The 16,795-nt window shown below is 41.2% G+C and overlaps 1 pseudogene; it reads right to left on the bottom strand.

The window, feature by feature from the left end:
* Positions 1-4,267: 4,267 nt before the first annotated feature.
* LOC141153358 (serine/arginine-rich splicing factor 9-like) lies at positions 4,268-16,795 on the bottom strand (annotated as a pseudogene).

Genomic DNA, 16,795 nt, shown 5'->3' with positions numbered 1-16,795 from the left:
TATTATAGTAGTTATATTCTTGTACATAGGAGCAGTATTATAGTAGTTATATTCTTGTACATAAGAGCAGTATTATAGTAGTTATATTCTTGTACATAGCCGCAGTATTATAGTAGTTATATTCTTGTACATAGGCACAGTATTATAGTAGTTATATTCTTGTACATAGGCACAGTATTATAGTAGTTATAGTCTTGTACATAGGGACAGTATTATAGTAGTTATAGTCTTGTACATAGGGGGCAGTATTATAGTAGTTATAGTCTTGTACATAGGGGCAGTATTATAGTAGATATATTCTTGGACATAGGAGCAGTATTATAGTAGTTATATTCTTGTACATAGGAGCAGTATTATAGTAGTTATATTCTTGTACATAGGAACAGTATTATAGTAGTTATATTCTTGTACATAGGGGCAGTATTATAGTAGATATATTCTTGTACATAGGGGCAGTATTATAGTAGTTATAGTCTTGTACATAAGGGGCAGTATTATAGTAGTTATAGTCTTGTACATAGGGGTAGTATTATAGTAGATATATTCTTGTACATAGGGGCAGTATTATAGTAGTCATATTACTGTACATAGGGGGCAGTATTATAGTAGTTATATTCTTGTACATAAGGGCAGTATTATAGTAGTTATATTCTTGTACATAGGGGCAGCATTATAATAGTTATATTATTGTACATATGAGCAGTATTATAGTAGTTATATTCTTGTACATAGGAGCAGTATTATGTACTTATATTCTTGTACATAGGAGCAGTATTATAGTAGTTATATTCTTGTACATAGGGGCAGTATTATAGTAGTTATATCCTTGTACATAGGGGCAGTATTATAGTAGTTATATTCTTGTACATAGGAGCAGTATTATAGTAGTTATATTCTTGTACATAGGGGGCAGTATTATAGTAGTTATATTCTTGTATATAGGAGCAGTATTATAGTAGTTATATTCTTGTACATAGGGGGCAGTATTATAGTAGTTATATTCTTGTACATAGGAGCAGTATTATAGTAGTTATATTCTTGTACATAGGAGCAGTATTATAGTGCTTATATTCTACATAGGGGGCAGTATTATAGTAGTTATATTCTTGTACATAGGGGCAGTATTATAGTAGTTATATTCTTGTACATAGGGGCAGTATTATAGTAGTTATATTCTTGTACATAGGGGGCAGTATTATAGTAGTTATATTCTTGTATATAGGAGCCGTATTATAGTAGTTATATTCTTGTACATAGGGGCAGTATTATAGTAGTTATATTCTTGTACATAGGAGCAGTACTATAGTAGTTATATTCTTGTACATAGGAGCAGTATTATAGTGGTTATATTCTTGTACATAGGGGGCAGTATTATAGTAGTTATATTCTTGTACATAGGGGCAGTATTATAATAGTTATATTATTGTACATGTGAGCAGTATTATAGTAGTTATATTCTTGTACATATGGGGCAGTATTATAGTAGTTATATTCTTGTACATAGGGGCAGCATTATAGTATATTCTTGTACATAGGGGCAGTATTATAATAGTTATATTATTGTACATATGAGCAGTATTATAGTAGTTATATTCTTGTACATAGGAGCAGTATTATGTAGTTATATTCTTGTACATAGGAGCAGTATTATAGTAGTTATATTCTTGTTCATAGGAGCAATATTATAGTAGTTATATTCTTGTACATAAGAGCAGTATTATAGTAGTTATATTCTTGTACATAGGAGCAGTATTATAGTAGTTATATTCTTGTACATAGGGAGCAGTATTATATTAGTTATATTCTTGTACATAGGGGGCAGTATTATAGTAGTTATATTCTTGTACATAGGAGCAGTATTATGTAGTTATATTCTTGTACATAGGAGCAGTATTATGTAGTTATATTCTTGTACATAGGAGCAGTATTATAGTAGTTATATTCTTGTTCATAGGAGCAATATTATAGTAGTTATATTCTTGTACATAAGAGCAGTATTATAGTAGTTATATTCTTGTACATAGGAGCAGTATTATAGTAGTTATATTCTTGTACATAGGGAGCAGTATTATGTAGTTATATTCTTGTACATAGGAGCAGTATTATAGTAGTTATATTCTTGTTCATAGGAGCAATATTATAGTAGTTATATTCTTGTACATAAGAGCAGTATTATAGTAGTTATATTCTTGTACATAGGAGCAGTATTATAGTAGTTATATTCTTGTACATAGGGAGCAGTATTATATTAGTTATATTCTTGTACATAGGAGCAGTATTATAGTAGTTATATTCTTGTACATAGGGGCAGTGTTATAGTAGCTATATTCTTGTACATAGGGAGCAGTATTATAGTAGTTATATTCTTGTACATAGGAGCAGTATTATATTAGTTATATTCTTGTACATAGTGGCAGTATTATAGTAGTTATATTCTTGTACATAGGGGGCAGAATTATAGTAGTTATATTCTTGTACATAGGGGGCAGTATTATAGTAGTTATATTCTTGTACATAGGGGGCAGTATTATAGTAGTTATATTCTTGTACAAAGGGGGCAGTATTATAGTAGTAATATTATTGTACTCTCATTGGATGTCTGTAACAACCCATTCAATCCCCACTAGCAAGAAATCAAACCATAGGTGTCCATAAACTAAGTTATGTGTCATAAGGAAAAATGACACAGGAACAAAGTATTGAACACATGAAGAAAAGTGCAAGAAGCCATGGAACGTTATGACAGCAGCTGAAATCTATATGTAATTAGAAAGCCATCCTGCTACTTAGTGAAAAGTATTATCAGCTGGTTCAACTGATGGCCTATAAAAAGGTATTTCATTACCAAGGTGCCACATAAGAAACTTCTCATGATGGGTAAAACCAGTGAGCTGTCTCAAGAACTTTGCAATATTATTGTTGCAAAACATACTGATGGCATTAGTTACAGAAGAATTGCTAAACTATTGAAGGTTCCAGTGAGCAATGTTGGGGCCATAATCTGGCTGTAGAAATAACATCGTTTCACCATAAACCGGCCATGACCAGGTGTTTCCCACAAGATTTCAGACAGCGGCGTGAAAATAATTCTCAGAAGAGTTATCCAAGAGTGAAGGACCAACTGTGGAGAACTACAGAAAGACCTGGAATCAGCTGGTACAATTGTTTCAAGCAAATCTACCAATGTACTCAACCTCTACTGCCTGTATGCACGCTCACCTTGCAAGACTCCATTGCTGAACAAAAAGCATGTCCAAACGCTTTTAAAGTTTGCTCAACAACATTTAGACAAGCTGTAGAGACACGGTGGTCAGTGGGTGCTCTTGTCCGCTGGCCTGTCTTTAGAAAGACCTCATGGACCAGAGCTTATACCACTGAACACCTGCTATCTTTTCCCGTGGGCTGAACAGTACTCAGACAACACAGGGTGAGGGTAAAACAGTGTGGAAATAATTTATTGAAGAACCACCAACAAGCAATAACTTATAGAACAGTCCCGGCAAATACCCAAGATGATGCAAATTACAGAGTCTCACCCTTCCGCTGACTCGCCGAAGTTAGAGCTGCTACGACTTCGGGGCTTTCAGGGCCGACTACACCCACTAGTGGCTCCCTGCTTTTGGCGGGCACCCACAGAGAGTAGGTAACGACAAGTTGAGGAAGCTTACCGAGAACAGTGAGATATGTGGCCAGGTGACCTGATTGTCCAAACCTGGATTCTTCGAGACGTCTTTGAGGGTTCAGAGATGATCAATGGAGCAAATCTGTGTTCTTACAGCTGGGGCCTTGGTTCCCTAAGCTGACATCCTGTAGAGTCACTTGGAACAGAGGCAGAGACCCCCTTATATAGTCCACAACTGACCTTCAAGCCATCATTCACAGGTCAAGAGAAAGGGGTGGTGGTATTAACTCGCATTGCTTGAGCATCCACAGTTCATCCCCCAATGTTGACTTGCAAACATGGAAGGAAAATCTATAAATATCCAAACAATGCAAGTCAACAAACTGCATGGGCTGGTATAATGCATAATCAACATATTAGCAAATATTGTTTAGTGACACTGCGTCCCTGCCTTGCAAAGATAACAGCACAATAAACTGTAGGAGCTGATATAAGAGGTAAATAACAGCCATTCAATTTGCAAATATCAAGTCAATCTACAAGAAGAGTTAACATCCAGACTCATGAATAATATTTATGTCTCTGGGCCTACTGAATTTATGTCTGGCATAATTAAGAATAAACGTGGTGTCATCTCCTTCTTAATTAGCCAGACATAATAGGCTTCCGATCATCCTTCTCCATTTTTAGGAACAGTCCATCACCATTTCTTTCAGCACACACATGAATGTAAGAGGTTTCACCTTCATGAGAATGAAACTTGGTATCATTCAGTTTCCTCAAAGCATATTCCATATCTTCCTTGCGAATAAACTCCACAATTCCCATTCCATCCTTGTGCACATCAGCATAGCAGACACTTTCAGCTTCTCTCATATGATCTGTCTGAAATCTTGTGGGGAGCACCTGGTCATGGCCAGTTTATGGTGAAATGATGTTATTTCTACATCCAGATTATGGCCTCAACAGTGCTCACTGGAACCTTCAATAGTTTAGAAATTCTTCAGTAACCAATGTCATCATATGATCATAGGATTTACTGATGGTAGTTTTTTGCCACCCCTATCACTTGGGTCTGTTATTGATCATTTCACTCCACATGCTGCTACCCTGAATGTTGGTATTTATGTTTGATTGCACTATGCACGTTATCCAGTTATACCTCTAGTAGGTTTGTCTGATTAACAGCTGAGGTGGTGATAGTCCTTTACATACTTCTCCCTCTTTTTGAGGTTGAGATTACCACTTGTTCTTGGATACTATCTCAAATAGCAGTAAATAATTTGTTTAGGTTGATACATGTGATGATACAGCTTCTAATCTTAATCAGCCAGACATCTAGATTTGTTAAGCCAAGAGAAATACCCTATTGTGTTTGTGTTGACTTGTGAATGTACAGGTGCATCTCACTAAATTAGAATATCATCAAAAAGTTAATTTATTTCAGTTCTTCAATACAAAACGTGAAACTCATATATTATATTGAGTCATTACAGAGTGATCTATTTCAAGTGTTTATTTCTGTTAATGTTGATGATTATGGCTTACAGCCAATGAAAACACAAAAGTCATTATCTCAGTAAATTAAAATAATTAACAAAAAACACCTGCAAAGGCTTCTTAAGCAATTAAAAAGGTTCCTTAATCTGTTTCAGTAGGCTCCACAATCATGGGGAAGACTGCTGACTTGACAGATGTCCAGAAGGCAGTCACTGACACACTCCACAAGGTCCCAGAGTCTGGAGGAAGAGTGGAGAGGCCACAATCCAAGCTGCTTGAGGTCTAGTGTGAAGTCTCCACAATCAGTGATGGTTTGGGGAGCCATGTCATCTGCTGGTGTAGGTCCACTGTGTTTTATCAAGACCAAAGTCAGCGCAGCCGTCTACCAGGACATTTTACAGCACTTCATGCTTCCCTCTGCCGACAAGCTTTTTGGAGATGGAAATGTCATTCTCCAGCAGGACTTGGCCCCTGTCCACACTGCCAAAAGTACCAATACCTGGTTTACACACAACAGTATCACTGTGCTTGACTGGCAGCAAACTCGCCTGACCTTAACCCCATAGAGAATCTATGGGGTATTGTCAAGAGGAAGATGAGAGACCCCAGACCCAACAATGCAGATGAGCTGAAGGCTGCTATCAAAGCAACCTGGGCTTCCATAACACCTCAGCAGTGCCACAGGCTGATCACCTCCATGACACATTGCCGCATTGATGCAGTAATTGATGCAAAAGGAGCCTGACCAAGTATTGAGGGCATTTACTGAACATACATTTCAGTAGGACAACATTTTGCATTTTAAACACATTTATAAAGTATTCTAATTTACTGAGATAATGACTTTTGTGTTTTCATTGGCTGTAAGCCATAATCATCAACATTAACAGAAATAAACACTTGAAATAGATCACTCTGTAATGACTCTATATAATATGCAAATTGCCTCTTCAGAGAAAAAGAGGACTTGAACTCTATAGCGCCACCTATTGGAAGTAGAAATCCTACAAGTCACAATCAACCGTTTAACAAGTCATGCAATATGACTTAGGATAAAAGCCAAATCAGAATCTCAATTTGCAGACATGTTAATTGTGATTTGTAGGATTGCTGCTTCCAATAGGTGGCACTATAGAGTTCAAGTCCTCTTTTTCTCTGAAGAGGCAATTTGCATATTAAATTTCCCAGAGGAGCATTGCACGGCAAATAAGCCTTCTTACCTTGATATGCCAGAGCCGGTATGTCACTCTCCACAAGGAGAAACATTAACCCTTAGACGTCTATATAATATGAGTTAGTTTCACTTTTTGTATTGAAGAACGGAAATTAACTTGTTGATGATATTCTAATTTAGTGAGATGCACATGTATGTGTGTTTCTGTGGCTGGTCAAGATGAACATACGATTATTTGAACCCTGATTGTTGTCTTCTCTTGGTTGTGAAACAATGATTTTGTTACTATGCTAATTGCATACTATACTAAGCCAGTTGAATGTTGATTTAAAGAGCCCCCTGCTATACCGACTATGTAAATTGATTTGCTCAAACAATGAGACCTGAGTGAGCCCTGCACCTTTACCTCTGATCTGTGACTGATGACCTTAGCCACATATGTAAATATAAAAAAGGGTTTTTCTATCTCGATGGACTGCTAGCTTCCTAAGTTTGCAGATACCTTCTCTCTATGGGGGCCCATCAGAAGCGAGGGGCCACTGATTGCGGTAGTTGGCACTGGAAGTCCCAAAGAGGCAGCTGTTCTATCCCAGGCGGGCCAGTGGAAGGGTGAGGACTGTGTAATGTACCATCTTGGGTATTAGCTGGGACTGTTCTATTTGTTTAATGTCCGCTTTGTGGTTCAATAAAGTATTGCCACGCAGTTTTACCCTCACCCTGTGTTGTCTGAGTAGTGTTACGCCCACAGAAGACCCCAGTGTTTTCACAATACACATTACATTGTGCTAAACAATAGCTTTTCCCTACTTGATGGAATTTTGTGTTTACACACCTTACCACCAGGTTTGTGAATTTTTTGGTGTAAGTTCCCTTCTTTGGTCTTGTTTTTATTGTTGTTGTTTGTATTTTATTTATATCAATAAAATTATGCTTTTTATATGGTAATTTGAGCTAGAGTCTCTTTTTCCCTTGGCCATGATACAGACCTATAGGGATCAAGCATCGACTTTTGATTATCTGGACATATAAGATTAATCTCATATGATCTTTTAGATCCTGCCAACTTCCCAATGGGGGTAGCTCTGAGACGAGGACTCTGTATTCAGTTCGCCGGTATGGGGTCCATTCCTCCTTCACGGACCTCCATATCTTTCCCCTGGTTTCCGGTTTGACCTGGGAAACTCTACACATAACCAACGAGAAACAAATTAGTATCCATTGCGTCCAAACACGGCGTCCTCCGCATCCAGCGGATCCTGGAAGCTGATGAAGGCAAACAGTGTGGCACTACCTTCCCCATGATTCTTCAGCTTGATGGTACGGATCCACCTGTACCAATGGAACAACTCCTCCAACTCCATTTCACGTATATTGGCTGGTAAATTGCCCACGTAAATGAGCCCATTCCCCGAGCGCTGACCCCAGCCACTTGGTGGCCTGGTAAATGCTGTTCTGGGGGGATAATCTCTGGGCTGACCAGGGTGATGGGAGACCTAGGGTTCTGGAGATCCTGGGCCTGGATGTCACTGACCTTGTTCAAAATAAACATGGTGTCATTACACAAGCCTGTGAAATACTGGGAGAATTTAGTCTGGTCAGATGAGACTCTTTAAATGCCAAAATACACACCATGTTTGGAGGCCAAAAGGAACGATGTATCACCCCAAAAATACCATACCCACAGTGAAGTTTAGAGGTGAGAACATCATGGTGTGGGGCTGTTTTTCAGCATACAGCACTGGCAAACTTCATATAATTGAAAGAAGGATGAATGGACAAATGTACTGAGACATTCTTGATAAAAATCTGCTGCCATCTATCAGGATGACAAAGATAAAAGGGTGGACATTTCAGTAATGCCTTCTTCACACATCCGTTTTTTTATGTCCATGTGCAGTCTGTTTTTTTAAGCACCGCACACCCATTGTATTGAATGATGGTGCACACATGTCAGGTTTTTCACATGGACCGTATGTCCTTGTGAAAAATCCGCAGACATGTCCTTTTTTTTCCGGCAGCACGTAGGAAATGTGTGTTGCACATGTGCACAGTGATGACACACGGATGAAATCCGTATGTCATCAGTGTGACACGTACTGGCGTCAGGGAAAAGCTTTACAGTAATCACTGTTCCAAAGTGCCGGGTGCTGAATCAAACTCTCATCATTGTCGCCTTGTGTCCCAGCAATCTGCGTGCTCAGGCAACACTGATGAGACTTGTAGTCAGCACATGCTGTGTATCGTGCGTATTAAAAAAATAAAATAAAAAAACTGTGTGGGGTCCCTCTTAACTTTCTTAGCCAGCTGAGGGAAAGCTGACAGCTGGGGGACTGGTGTTAGTAATCTGGAAAGGGGCCAATAGCCATAAAGGTTCCCAGCTTATTAACAGCTCACAGCTGTTTGCTTAGCCTTTACTGGAAAGTAAGAAGGGTGACCCCCCAAGAAAATGACATGAGGTCCCCCCTATTATTACTGATGTGACTGCTCACCAAACCATTTGGATGTAGCAGAGTTGGGGATCGTCATGGGACATTAGCATTATGGATTGTTGGCGAACAGGTGAGGATTACTTTGATTTTTTATTTTTTGATTAATGGGTAAAAGAGGGTTATTGTGAGGGAGTGTTTTTTTCAATTACAGGATTTTTTTCTGTGTGTGTCTTTATTACTTTTGACTATGAGGTTACTAATGGGGGTGTTTGATAGTCTCCTCTCCATTACTAATCCTTGGGCTTGATGTCATCGGACATAAAACAGCTGACATCAACCCTAAAACTATTACCCCACTTGAAAATGCACCAGGGCAAAAGGGAAAAGCCACCAGATAAGCTAAGCTAAGCGCCAGATTTGGCACATCTAATGGATGAGGCAGCTGAGGGCTTCTGTTCTTAGTGTGGGAGGGGGCCAATATCCTTGGCTATTAATACCTGCCCGCAGCTGTCTGTTTAGCTTTTGCTGGTTAGTAAATATATGGGGGACCCCATGTCATTTCTGTTTTTTTGGGTCCCCATTTTTACTAACCAGTAAAGGCTAAGCAAACAGCTGTGAGCTGTTATTAATAGGCTGGGAACCTTTATGACTATTGGCTCTTTCCCAGATTATTAACATCAATTAAGGGGCACCCCACGTCATTTTATTTATTTATTTAAACCATAAATACAAGTACAGAAAAATAATAATGCAAAGCACTGATTACGGTATATATTACACTGACATATTTCTATCTATCTATCATGTTCCTCATCACTATCTATCTCTAATACATAACACTTTAATTTCTATGCTGCATTTCATTCCATATGAGTCACACTGACAGCACACGGACACACGGATGTCGCTTATGTACAAACGGATGTCACATACGTACACATGGATGGCACACGGACCACGGATCTCACCAGTACTGTTTTTTCCAGTACCGGAATCACCAGGACGTGCGAAGGGGGCCTTAGACAATGATCCCAAACACACACTCAAGGAAACTCAGTTGGTTTCAGAGAAAGAAAATTAAGCTGCTAGAATGGCCCAATGACTCTTGTTAGCCAGGTGCTTCTGTGCCTATCTCTGTCAGTTCGTTGGTCCTTCTGGGACCTCTAGTACCTTTTTGTCAGTTTATCTTTTTGTGTTCCACAACAACTTTCTCTGTTCAGGAGGTGTCCCATTTTTGTTCCAGTCCTTAGTTCTTTTAGGGACTGCTTCCCTTTATGCTATAGGTCTTTGTTCAGACTAGCCGAGAACTAAGGCGGGTCTGTTCGCAAGGAACAGGCAGCCCGCTACATCGTAGGGATTCAGCTTAGTCTTACTGTAGGGATAGCTTTCCCCTTTCTTTCCTTAGTACTTGTTGCAGATCATAACAGTAAGTCTAGCCCAAAAAAAACTAAAGGAAAGAAATTCGGGGATCTGTATGGCTTCCGTCCAGGATTTGGCTCAACGCTTGCAGGGATTGTCTCTGGAGGTGGCCGAGCTCCAGCAACACGTGAGTAGCTGTTCTGGAGCGCATTTTGTGGAACCCAAGGTAGGACTGCCTGATGTTTTTTTATGGTAAACAGCAAGATTTTTTTTCCTTTAAAAATGCTTGTTTGTTATATTTTCCTTTGAGACCAAGGTCCTCTGGGAATGAATCACAGCGCATTGGTTTTATTATGTCACTTTTGCGCTATGAACCACAAGGGTGGGCCTTTTCTCTCCAACCTAATGATCCATGCTTAAGGTCTGTAGAAGAATTTTTTTCTGCTATGGGTCTATTATATGACTATCCTGATCGAATCTCATCTGCTGAGGCAAAACTCAGGCGTTTGAATCAGGGGTCGGATGATGTTGAAAATTATTGCACACACTTTAGAAGGTGGGCTTCAGAAGTCAAATGGAGTGATCCTGCTCTGAAATGTCTATTTCTTGCTGGTCTGAGTGAAAGGGTTAATGATTTGCTAATTGCATTCCCCGCACCTGAGACTCTGCAGGATGCCATGCAATTAGCTGTTCGTGTGGATAGGAGGCTGAGATCTAGGCAGAATAAGGTAAAGACTCCTGTAATGCCAGGTCCTAGTCCCCAGAAAATCTGCTCAGACGGCGGAGAACCGATGGAGGTTGGGGCGATGTTGCTCCGCTCTCAGGAAAGAGACCGGAGGTTCGCCGAGGGATTGTGTCTTTATTGTGGTAAAGCGGACCATTTGATTAAGTATTGTGAGGTTCGGTTAAGTAAAGAAAAAAAAAGGTCAAGTACGCCCGTATAGCTTGTTTACGCTTTGCAGGAGTATTTTTTTCAGGGAGTACTACTTTGCAGGAAAATTTGATTGAATTTCAGGTATTTGTGGATTGTGGTTCAACACTTAATGTGATTGATAAAGGTTTTTTGGAAAAACTTAAATTGAAATCCAAACCTTTGTCATCACCTATTTCTGTGATTGCAATTGATAAAACTCCCTTGAAATGTATTACTCACAAGGTTGCTGCATTTCCCCTCACTATCAATGGACTTCACCAAGAAATTTTGGACTTGGTTGTATTAAATAATTTACCCTCTCCGGTCATTCTAGGATTGCCTTGGTTAAAACTGCACAATCCTTTGCTGGACTGGTATACTAATATGATAAAGTCTTGGAGTCCGAAGTGCTGTGATAAATGTTGTAACGGTCGCATTGCGGCTGTGGAAAAAGAGGAATTACCTGTACCTATTCAAGATTTTTGGAGGGTTTTTTCGGAGGAGGAGTCGCAAGTTTTACCTCCTCGTAGGGATTATGATTGCGCTATTGAGTTTGTTCTGGGAGCTACTCTGCCCAAGAGTCACTTGTTTAATCTGACTATCCCTGAAAGAAAGGCCTTGGAGGAATACATACAGACTAGCCTGGCTGCTACCCATTGCCGTTAATTCCTGACTTGTTTAACCAGTTAGTGGGGGCCAAGTGGTTCTCTAAAATTGATCTCCGGGGGGCATACAATTTGTTACGAGTGAAGGAGGGTGATGAATGGAAAACTGCTTTTAACACTCCGGTAGGTCATTTTGAGAATCTGGTGATGCCTTTTGGTCTTACCAATGCACCTGCATTTTTTCAGAACCTTATTAATGACATCCTGAGACCTTTGATCGGTAAGAATGTGGTTGTGTATTTAGATGACATTTTGATTTATTCGCCAGATCTGGAGTCCCATTGGCAGAGTGTAAGTGAAGTTTTGCAGTTATTGGGTGATAATTTACTCTTTGCTAAGCTGGAGAAATGTGAGTTCGCTGTGCAGAAAATTAGTATTTTGGGCTACATTGTCTCCAACGAGGGCTTTGAGATGGACCCAGTGAAGGTTCAGGCTGTGCAGGAATGGCCTAGGCCTACTGGTTTGAAATCTATACAGAGATTTTTGGGTTTTGCCAATCATTACAGGAAATTCATTAAGAATTTTACTGTAATTGTTAAGCCTCTAACCGATCTCACTAGGAAAGGTGCGAATACGGCCCAGTGGACTACTGAGGCCATTGAAGCGTTTAAGTATCTCAAAGAAAGGTTCAGTTCTGCCCCTATCCTTATGCAGCCTGATGAGACCAAGCCTTTTTTGGTCGCGGTCGATGCTTCATCGGTGGGGTCGGTGCAGTTTTGTCTCAGGAGAACAGAGATGGAGTACATCCTTGTGCCTTCTTTTCGAAAAAAATTTCGGAAACCGAACTGAATTATGATGTTGGAAATCGGGAATTGCTGGCTATTAAACTTGCGTTTGAACATTGGTGTCATTTTTTGGAAGGCGCTAGATTTCCTATTCAGGTTTTCACAGATCATAAGAATTTGATCTATCTGGATTCTGCCAAGCGCTTGAATGCCCGTCAAGCTAGGTGGGCACTTTTTTTTTCTCGGTTTCATTTTTCTGTTACCTATATCCCTGGTATTAAGAATGTTAAAGCTGATGCTTTATCTCGCAGCTTCTCTCCTACGGTCGGTGCCGAGGAGGAGGAGAGCATTTTACAGAAAGGAGTTGTGGTGACGGCATTGGACTCCGATTTGGAGAATGGGATTCTGAATGCTCAAGATGATGCTCCATCTAACACTCCCCATGGGAGGTTGTTCGTGCCTAGAGCCTTTAGGAGAGATTTGTTTGTGTTGTATCATGAGTCTCGGTTAGTAGGTCATCCAGGAATTTCTGAGACTAAGAGACTTATCAGTCGCAGTTTTTGGTGGCCTGGATGGCAGAAGGAAGTCATCAAGTGGGTGCGTCAATGTACGGTGTGTGCTAGGTCAAAGGCTTCACATACTCCTGCTGCGGGGTTGCTTTGCCCTCTGGAGGTTCCTAGTGCGCCTTGGACGCATCTCACAATGGATTTTATTACTGATCTGCTTGTGTCCGAGAGTTTTACTGGCATCTGGGTGGTCGTGGACCGTTTTAGTAAGATGTGTCATTTGGTTCCATTCATTAAGTTGCCCTGCTCCAAGATACTCGCTAAGGCGTTTGTTAAGGAGATTGTCAAGCTTCATGGCGTTCCCACGGATATTGTTTCTGATAGAGGACCTCAGTTTGTGGCTCGCTTTTGGCGTGCTTTTTGTGACAGGTTGGGAGTCCTTTTGTCATTTTTGTCTGGGTATCTTCCTGAGTCTAATGGACAGACTGAAAGAAAGAACCAGGATGTAGAACAGTTTTTGCGTTGTTTTGTGGCGGACAATCAAAAGGTGTGGTCTGATTTTCCGCCTCTCCCAGAATTTGCTCTTAACAATCATACATCCTCCTCAGCTTGGTGTTCTCCTTTTTTTTGTTGCACTGGGAGACATCCGTCTTTTGGTTCATTCTCCAAATTGGGGTCGGCGGTGCCGGAGGAGCAGAATTTTTCCGGTGATTTGGAGAGAGTTTGGACTAATGTACGTTGCAACCTTCAAGAGGCTAACAAGAAGTCCAAGAAGTATTTTGACAGGAAACGTAAGGAGGTTTTGTTTACTGTGGGTAACATGGTTTGGTTGTCCACAAGGAACTTGCGGTTGAGGATTTCCTCTAAAAAACTGGGTCCTAAGTTTGTGGGTCCATTTAAAGTGCTTCAGGTTGTTAACCCGTCTGCTGTTAGGTTGGATGTCCCTACTTCCTGGAAGATTTATCCTGTGTTTCATGTTTCCTTGTTGAAAAAGGCTGATGTGTCAGATAGAGATTCCACTGTCACAGTTCCTCCTGTGGTGGAAGACGGCGAATATGAAATTTATTGTATCTTGAATTCTAGATGGCATAGAGGGAGATTACAGTATCTCGTCTCCTGGAAGGGTTTCGGTCCTGAAGACAACTCCAGGGTAAGGACGGATGATGTCTCTGCTCCTAGGCTTGTTAGAGCTTTCCACAAGAGGTTTCCAGGTAGGCCTGGGCCTGGAGGATCTGGAGGATCCTCATAAAAGAGGGGGTACTGTTAGAACCCTCCTGTTTGTTTTTTCCATCTTCTGTTTTGCGGTCACGTGACCATCTGCCTTTATATTCCAGCTCCACCCTTTTAGCTGTGCTGGACTTCAGTGGTGTTTGACTGTTTTGCTAGCCAGGTGCTTCTGTGCCTATCTCTGTTAGTTCGCTTGGTCCTTCTGGGACCTCTAGTACCTTTTTGTCAGTTTATCTTTTTGTGTTCCGCAACAACTTTCTCTGTTCAGGAGGTGTCCCATTTTTGTTCCAGTCCTTAGTTCTTTTAGGGACCCCTTCCCTTTATGCTATAGGTCTTCGTTCAGACTAGCCGAGGACTAAGGCGGGTCTGTTCGCAAGGAACAGGCAGCCCGCTACATCGTAGGGATTCAGCTTAGTCTTACTGTAGGGACAGCTTTCCCCTTTCTTTCCTTAGTACTTGTTGCAGATCATAACACAAATCATACTCCAGTCGGGAAAGATTTCTGGTAAGACGCAGGCTACTTTACAGACTAGCCTGATTCATTAAGAGCCATGCGTCTGACCTCTGTGCGCCCCCTCAGCATGAACAAGACAGAATGTGCCTGATTCCAGTGCTCCCACTCAGCATTAACAAGATGGCTTGCGCCTGACTCCAGTGCACCCCCTCAGCATGAAAAGACGGCATGCGCCTGACTCCAGTGCGCCCCCTCAGCATGAACAAGACGGGATGTGCCTGACTCCAGTGTGCCCCCACAGCATGAACAAGACAGGTTGCACCTGACTCCAGTGTGCCCCCTCGGCATAAACAAGATGGTATGCGCCTGACTCCAGTGTGCCCCCTCGGCATGAACAAGACAGCATGCACTTGACTCCAGTGCGCCCACTCAGTATGAACAAGATGGCATGCACCTAACTCCAGTGCACCCCCTCGGTATGAACAAGACGGCATGCACCTGACTCCAGTTCTCCGCCTCAGCATGAACAACAATAGTCTTGATTGTGAAGACCCGGGGTCTTCTGTGGGCATACTACTACTCAGACAACACAAGGTGAGGGTGAAACAGTGTGGCAATACTTTATTGAACCACCATATGGACAATAAACACACAGAACAATCCCAGCAAATACCCAAGATGGTGCAAATTACACAGTCTCACCCTTCCGCTGGCTCGCCTGGGAATAGAACAGCTGTGAATTTGGGACTTCCAGGGCCAACTACCTCAACCAGTGGCCCCCTGCTTTTGATAAGCCCCCACAGAGAAGAGGTAGTGGCAAGCTTAGACAGGTGACAGTCCATCGATGTACAAGGCCAGGAGACCCAAGGTTCTCACCCTGGCCTCTCCGAGAGTTTTCATGGGGCCAGATGACCGGCTGGTCCCAATCTGGCTTCTCCGAATGTCTCCATGGGTTCCAGGCGACTGGAGGGTGCCACCTGGCAACCCCATACAACATATCCATGGGGCCAGGTGACTTCATCTTCCCAACCTGGTCTCCTCAAATGTATCCATGGATTCTCTGGTGGTCAATGGAGCAGATCTGTATCCTTCCAGTCGTGGCCGTGTACTCTTAGGCCGGAATCATGTAGAATCCAAATCTGTGTCTCTCTGGATGAAGCCATGCTACCAAGCTGATGTCCTGAAGAGTCTGACTTATGTTTGATTCTCTCTTTCAATTCTGACTGCTCCAGAGGCATATGTCCCTTAAATAGTTAAATTTTTCCTTTCAAGTACACATCCACAGGTCAAGGATTTGGGATGATATTATTCCACAGGGCTCAGGTCTCATTGTTTGTGCATTTAATCAATTTACATAGTTGTCATAGCAGGGGGGCTCTTTAAATCAACAACTAGCTGGCTTTAGTACAATATGTAATTATCATATTAACAAACATTATTGTTTCCAAACCAAGAGAAATCAAAATTCAGGTTTATACACATAATAGTATGTTGTTCTTGACCAGCCAAAGAAAAACACATACATTCACAAGTCAACACAAACACAATAGTGTATTTCTCTTGGCTTAACAATTCTAGATGTCTGGCTGATTAAGATTAGAAGCTGTTTCGTCACATTGATGAACCGGCGCTTATGTTTTTTTTCTCTATTTTAAAAATAGATTGCAGCCAAATGAAAGACAATTTAGAACATTTCCGTCCCAATTCAAATGCATGAGTCTCATTCTGGATTATTTTATTCCATTTTTGTCATCCTAAAACTGATCCAAAAACTGAAATAACTACTGGACGTGTGAACCCAACAGGTGCAGCAGTGACATATGGCCCTGGGAGGAGAAAAATCTCTGTTCTCTTAGGATCAGTTTTGCCTCGTTCATTAATAGCTGTGTGGATTTAAGAGTCATTAGATAAAATGTGATTTCAGTAGAAACTATTGCTTCTGATCACATATGTAACAGACATCTTCCAATACAAGGTTGGACAGCCGTTCACCTAATGTTCAGTAATAATATATAGAAACACACAGACGGTCCCGTAGCTTAGAAAGTTGCACCGAATGCTGCCTGTGGCCCAGTATTTTTATGACAGTGCTGGACCACAGTAATGGTGTCTTTGCTGCACGCACAGAGTTACATTCATGTCTTTCCTCACTCCTCATCTGTGGGGGTCCAGGACCCACCTTCCCTAATTTTAGAAGCTCTGCCCGGGGATGAGAGGCCAT

This window comes from Phyllobates terribilis, unplaced genomic scaffold, assembly GCF_046119375.1.
Source record: "Phyllobates terribilis strain yellow unplaced genomic scaffold, ASM4611937v1 Scaffold_7__3_contigs__length_470593459, whole genome shotgun sequence".
NCBI lineage: Eukaryota > Metazoa > Chordata > Amphibia > Anura > Dendrobatidae > Phyllobates > Phyllobates terribilis.
Note: the sequence above shows the minus strand (reverse complement) of the source record. Positions and strands in the feature narration are given on the sequence as shown.